This window comes from Eucyclogobius newberryi, unplaced genomic scaffold (assembly GCF_026437365.1).
Source record: "Eucyclogobius newberryi isolate DKJ021-1_F unplaced genomic scaffold, fEucNew1.0.hap1 SCAF_5, whole genome shotgun sequence".
In the NCBI taxonomy this organism is placed as follows: Eukaryota; Metazoa; Chordata; class Actinopteri; order Gobiiformes; family Gobiidae; genus Eucyclogobius; species Eucyclogobius newberryi.
In genome coordinates, this window is record NW_027316167.1 from 42,550,075 (window position 1) to 42,557,755 (window position 7,681).

Consider the following 7,681-nt stretch of genomic DNA (forward strand, 5'->3'; position numbering starts at 1 on the left):
ACACTATTGGACATAGCGGGACATTACACGCTTCTAGTGCAGACATGTGAGTCCTGATGGTGCCCTCTAGTGGTGCAGCTGTGAAGGTCCAACACTATATCTGACACATGCTTCATCCACACGTCTGTTCTAATCTAAAGATGTGAAATGACCGCTGCCCCACGAGAAGAGGAAGAAGACGGAAGGTTTGTATTCTAAAACCTGCTACGCTTTCAATCCAAAATGGAACAATATTCTTCACTTCATCACAATTGTCACATGTCCTGTAACTCCTCTTAAACACTAAGATAAGATATGCCTTTATTGTCCCACATGGGGAAATTTCATCGATGCAACGCAGGCAGATAGAGGAAAAGAACAGATCACTTATAGGAAGTCTGAAAAACACTCTCAGTAGAAGATCTCCTATAAATAAAAACTCTCAGACAAATAAATAAATACATAAATACCATTGCATGTGATCACGACAGTAATTGCACATGAATATGTGTCACGCTTCACAAGCTGGAGCGATGCAGATGCTGTGTCCTGTCCCTGATGTGCTCTGTACTTCCATATTCTGGACAGTGTATGACATGTACTTCTGAAACGTGTTGAGGCAGATTCATTCTAAAACAGCAGTAAAAGTTTAAAACAATACGCCTGACTCGCAGCAGAGGGCGCTGCTGAGCCCGTGCACTGGGGAGAAATCTTCTTTGTTCTTGTTTATTTTGTTATTTTACAATCCAGTTTGTTAAAATGTAAAGGTAAAATATTGTCTTACTATGATAAGACAATATTACAAGTTTATTAACTTAATAACCCTATGTCACACACACACACTATATATATATATATATATATATATATATGTATATATATATATATATATATATATGTATATATATATATATATATATATATATATATATATATATATATATATGTATATATGTATATATATATATATATATACATATATATATACATATATATATGTATATGTATATATATATATATATATATATATATGTATATATATATGTATATATATATATATATACATATATATATACATATGTATATATATATGTATATATATATGTATATATATATATATATATACATATATATATATATATATATGTATATATATATGTATATATATATGTATATATATATATATATATACATATATATATACATATATATATATATATATATATATATATATATGTATATATATATATATATATATATGTATATATATATGTATATATATATATATATATATACATATATATATACATATACATATATATATATATGTATATATATATGTATATATACATATATATATACATATATATATATATGTATATATATATGTATATATATATGTATATATATGTATATATATATATATATGTATATATATGTATATGTATATACATATATATACATACACATATATATGTATATACATATGTATGTATATGTATGTATATGTATATAAATATATATATGTATATATATATATATATATATATATATATATATGTGTGTGTGAAACATCACGGTTTTACCATTATTTATGATTATTGGCACTTTGACAGTGAAAGTATTAATACTGATGTTTATAGGGGACAGAAAAGTACTTTGTGGAGTTTGACCTTTTTTACAGCGTAAATACTGACGCAATTCTCCTGACGTCACACCCTGGACTGAGGGTCAATGCCTGATGTCACCACGTGGGGGCGCACGCGCCTCATGTCACCACGTGGGGGCGCACGCGCCTCATGTCACCACGTGGGGGCGCACGCGCCTCTTGTCACCACGTGGGGGCGCACGCGCCTCATGTCACCACGTGGGGGCGCACGCGCCTCATGTCACCACGTGGGGGCGCACGCGCCTCATGTCACCACGTGGGGGCGCACGCGCCTCATGTCACCACGTGGGGGCGCAGATGTCAAACGGCTCAATTCAAATGTGGGATAAATTTAAATCATAACATGAATATGTCCCTCTTCAGTATCAAGGACAATATATTGTGATTTTCTCTTCTTCCTCACAATGTCCTCTGAATAATGTCCTCTGAATAATGTCCTCTGAATAATGTCCTCTGAACAATGTCCTCTGAATAATGTCCTCTGAACAATGTCCTCTGAATAATGTCCTCTGAACAATGTCCTCTGAATAATGTCCTCTGAACAATGTCCTCACAATGTCCTCACAGTGTCCTCACAATGTCCTCTCAACAATGTCCACACAATGTCCTCACAGTGTCCTCACAGTGTCCTCACAATGTCCTCACAATGTCCTCACAGTGTCACAATGTCCTCACAGTGTCCTCACAGTGTCCTCACAGCGTCCTCACAATGTCCTCACAGTGTCACAATATCCACACAGTGTCCTCACAATGTCCTCACAGCGTCCTCACAATGTCCTCACTGTGTCCTCACAGTGTCCTCACATTGTCCTCATAATGTCCTCACAGCATCCTCAGTGTCCCCACAATGTCCTCAGTGTCCTCACAGTGTCACAATGTCCTCACAGTGTCCTCAAAGTGTCCTCACAGCGTCCTCACAATGTCCCCACAATGTCCTCACAGTGTCCTCACAGAGTCCACACAATGTCCTCACAGCGTCCTCACAATGTCCTCACAGTGTCCTCACAATGTCCTCACAGCGTCCTCACAGTGTCCTCACAGAGTCCTCACAGTGTCCTCACAGTGTCGCAGTGTCCTCACAGTGTCCTCACAATGTCCTCACAGCGTCCTCACAATGTTCTCACAGCGTCCTCAAAGTGTTCTCACAGTGTCACAATGTCCTCACAGTGTCCTCGCAGTGTCCTCGCAGCGTCCTTACAATGTCCTCACAGCGTCTTCAGTGTCCCCACAATGTCCTCACAATGTCCTAACAGTGTCACAATGTCCTCTCAATGTCCTCACACTGTCCTCACAATGTCCTCACAGCGTCCTCACAATGTCCTCACAGTGTCCTCACAATGTCCTCACAGTGTCTTCACAGTGTCACAATGTCCTCACAGTGTCCTCACAATGTCCTCACAGCGTCCTCACAGTGTCCTCGAAGCGTCCTTACAATGTCCTCATAGTGTCCTCACAGCGTCTTCAGTGTCCCCACAATGTCCTCACAATGTCCTCACAGTGTCATAATGTCCTCACAGTGTCCTCACAGTGTCCTCGAAGCGTTCTTACAATGTCCTCATAGTGTCCTCACAGCGTCTTCAGTGTCCCCACAATGTCCTCACAATGTCCTCACAATGTCCTCACAATGTCCTCACAGTGTCCTCACAATGTCCTCACAGTGTCTTCACAGTGTCACAATGTCCTCACAGTGTCCTCGAAGCGTCCTTACAATGTCCTCATAGTGTCCTCACAGCGTCTTCAGTGTCCCCACAATGTCCTCACAATGTCCTCACAGTGTCACAATGTCCTCTCAATGTCCTCACAGTGTCCTCACAGCGTCCTCACAATGTCCTCACAGAGTCCTCACAATGTCTTCACAGTGTCCTCGCAGTGTCCTCACAGCGTCTTCACAATGTCCTAACAGCGTCCTCACAATGTTCTCACAGTGTCCTCACAATGTCCTCAAAGTGTCGCAGTGTCCTCACAGTGTCCTCACAATGTCCTCACAGCGTCCTCACTGTTCTCACAGTGTCCTCAGGTGTCCTCACAATGTCCTCACAGTGTCCTCACAGTGTCACAATGTCCTCACAGAGTCCTCAGTGTCCTCACAGTGTCCTCACAATGTCCCCAAAATGTCCTCACAGCGTCCTCAAAGTGTTCTCACAAAGTCCTCACAGCGTCCTCAGTGTCCCCACAATGTCCTCACAGTGTCCTCGCAGTGTCCTCATAGCGTCCTTACAATGTCCGCACAGTGTCTTCAGTGTCCCCACAATGTCCTCACAATGTCCTAACAGTGTCACAATGTCCTCTCAATGTCCTCACACTGTCTTCACAGCGTCCTCACTATGTCCTCACAGCGTCCTTACAATGTTCTCACAGTGTCCTCACAATGTCCTCACAGTGTCCTCACAGTGTCACAATGTCCTCACAGAGTCCTCACAGTGTCCTCACAATGTCCTCACAGCGTCCTCACAGTGTTCTCACAATGTCCTCACAGCATCCTCAGTGTCCCCACAATGTCCTCACAATGTCCTCACAGTGTCATAATGTCCTCACAGTGTCCTCGCAGCGTCCTTACAATGTCCTCATAGTGTCCTCACAGCGTCTTCAGTGTCCCCACAATGTCCTCACAATGTCCTCACAATGTCCTCACAGTGTCCTCACAATGTCCTCACAGTGTCTTCACAGTGTCACATTGTCCTCACAGAGTCCTCACAGTGTCCTCGAAGCGTCCTTACAATGTCCTCACAGCGTCTTCAGTGTCCCCACAATGTCCTCACAATGTCCTAACAGTGTCACAATGTCCTCTCAATGTCCTCACACTGTCCTCACAATGTCCTCACAGCGTCCTCACAATGTCCTCACAGTGTCCTCACAATGTCCTCACAGTGTCTTCACAGTGTCACAATGTCCTCACAGAGTCCTCACAGTGTCCTCACAATGTCCTCACAGCGTCCTCACAGTGTCCTCGAAGCGTCCTTACAATGTCCTCATAGTGTCCTCACAGCGTCTTCAGTGTCCCCACATTGTCCTCACAATGTCCTCACAGTGTCATAATGTCCTCACAGTGTCCTCACAGTGTCCTCGAAGCGTTCTTACAATGTCCTCATAGTGTCCTCACAGCGTCTTCAGTGTCCCCACAATGTCCTCACAATGTCCTCACAATGTCCTCACAGTGTCCTCACAATGTCCTCACAGTGTCTTCACAGTGTCACAATGTCCTCACAGTGTCCTCGAAGCGTCCTTACAATGTCCTCACAGTGTCCTCACAGCGTCTTCAGTGTCCCCACAATGTCCTCACAATGTCCTCACAGTGTCACAATGTCCTCTCAATGTCCTCACAGTGTCCTCACAGCGTCCTCACAATGTCCTCACAGAGTCCTCACAATGTCTTCACAGTGTCCTCGCAGTGTCCTCACAGCGTCTTCACAATGTCCTCACAGCGTCTTCACAATGTTCTCACAGTGTCCTCACAATGTCCTCAAAGTGTCGCAGTGTCCTCACAGTGTCCTCACAATGTCCTCACAGCGTCCTCACTGTTCTCACAGTGTCCTCAAGTGTCCTCACAATGTCCTCACAGTGTCCTCACAGTGTCACAATGTCCTCACAGAGTCCTCAGTGTCCTCACAGTGTCCTCACAATGTCCCCAAAATGTCCTCACAGCGTCCTCACTGTTCTCACAGTGTCCTCAAGTGTCCTCACAATGTCCTCACAGTGTCCTCACAGTGTCACAATGTCCTCACAGAGTCCTCAGTGTCCTCACAGTGTCCTCACAATGTCCCCAAAATGTCCTCACAGCGTCCTCAAAGTGTTCTCACAAAGTCCTCACAGCGTCCTCAGTGTCCCCACAATGTCCTCACAGTGTCCTCGCAGTGTCCTCATAGCGTCCTTACAATGTCCTCACAGCGTCTTCCGTGTCCCCACAATGTCCTCACAATGTCCTAACAGTGTCACAATGTCCTCTCAATGTCCTCACACTGTCTTCACAGCGTCCTCACTATGTCCTCACAGCGTCCTTACAATGTTCTCACAGTGTCCTCACAATGTCCTCACAGTGTCCTCACAGTGTCACAATGTCCTCAAAGAGTCCTCACAGTGTCCTCACAATGTCCTCACAGCGTCCTCACAATGTCCTCACAGCATCCTCAGTGTCCCCACAATGTCCTCACAATGTCCTCACAGTGTCATAATGTCCTCACAGTGTCCTCGCAGCGTCCTTACAATGTCCTCATAGTGTCCTCACAGCGTCTTCAGTGTCCCCACAATGTCTTCACAATGTCCTCACAGTGTCACAATGTCCTCTCAATGTCCTCACAGTGTCCTCACAGCGTCTTCAGTGTCCCCACAATGTCCTCACAATGTCCTCACAATGTCCTCACAGTGTCCCCACAATGTCCTCACAGTGTCATAATGTCCTCACAGTGTCCTCGCAGCGTCCTTACAATGTCCTCATAGTGTCCTCACAGCGTCTTCAGTGTCCCCACAATGTCCTCACAATGTCCTCACAATGTCCTCACAGTGTCCTCACAATGTCCTCACAGTGTCACAATGTCCTCACAGTGTCCTCGCAGCGTCCTTACAATGTCCTCATAGTGTCCTCACAGCGTCTTCAGTGTCCCCACAATGTCTTCACAATGTCCTCACAGTGTCACAATGTCCTCCCAATGTCCTCACAGTGTCATCACAGCGTCCTCACAATGTCCTCACAGAGTCCTCACAATGTCTCCACAATGTCCTCACAGTGTCACAATGTCCTCACAATGTCCCCAAAAATTTCCTCACAATGTCCTCACAATGTCTCCACAATGTCTTCACAGTGTCACAATGTCCTCACAGTTTCCTCACAGTGTCCTCACAGCGTCCTCACAATGTCCTCACAGCGTCCTCACAATGTTCTCACAGTGTCCTCACAGCGTCCTCACAATGTCCTCACAGCGTCCTCACAATGTTCTCACAGTGTCCTCACAATGTTCTCACAGTGTCCTCACAGCGTCCTCACAATGTTCTCACAGTGTCCTCACAGCGTCCTCACAATGTTCTCACAGTGTCCTCACAGCGTCCTCACAATGTCCTCACAGCGTCCTCACAATGTTCTCACAGTGTCCTCACAGCGTCCTCACAATGTCCTCACAGCGTCCTCACAATGTTCTCACAGTGTCCTCACAGCGTCCTCACAATGTTCTCACAGTGTCCTCATAGCGTCCTTACAATGTCCTCACAGCGTCTTCAGTGTCCCCACAATGTCCTCACAATGTCCTAACAGTGTCACAATGTCCTCTCAATGTCCTCACACTGTCTTCACAGCGTCCTCACTATGTCCTCACAGCGTCCTTACAATGTTCTCACAGTGTCCTCACAATGTCCTCACAGTGTCCTCACAGTGTCACAATGTCCTCACAGAGTCCTCACAGTGTCCTCACAATGTCCTCACAGCGTCCTCACAGTGTTCTCACAATGTCCTCACAGCATCCTCAGTGTCCCCACAATGTCCTCACAATGTCCTCACAGTGTCATAATGTCCTCACAGTGTCCTCGCAGCGTCCTTACAATGTCCTCATAGTGTCCTCACAGCGTCTTCAGTGTCCCCACAATGTCTTCACAATGTCCTCACAGTGTCACAATGTCCTCTCAATGTCCTCACAGTGTCCTCACAGCGTCCTCACAATGTCCTCACAGAGTCCTCACAATGTCTCCACAATGTCCTCACAGTGTCACAATGTCCTCACAATGTCCTCACAATGTCCCCAAAAATTTCCTCACAATGTCCTCACAATGTCTCCACAATGTCCTCACAGTGTCACAATGTCCTCACAGTTTCCTCACAGTGTCCTCACAGCGTCCTCACAATGTCCTCACAGCGTCCTCACAATGTTCTCACAGTGTCCTCACAGCGTCCTCACAATGTTCTCACAGTGTCCTCACAGCGTCCTCACAATGTCCTCACAGCGTCCTCACAATGTTCTCACAGTGTCCTCACAGCGTCCTCACAATGTCCTCACAGCGTCCTCACAATGTTCTCACAGTGTCCTCACAGCGTCCTCACAATGTTCTCAC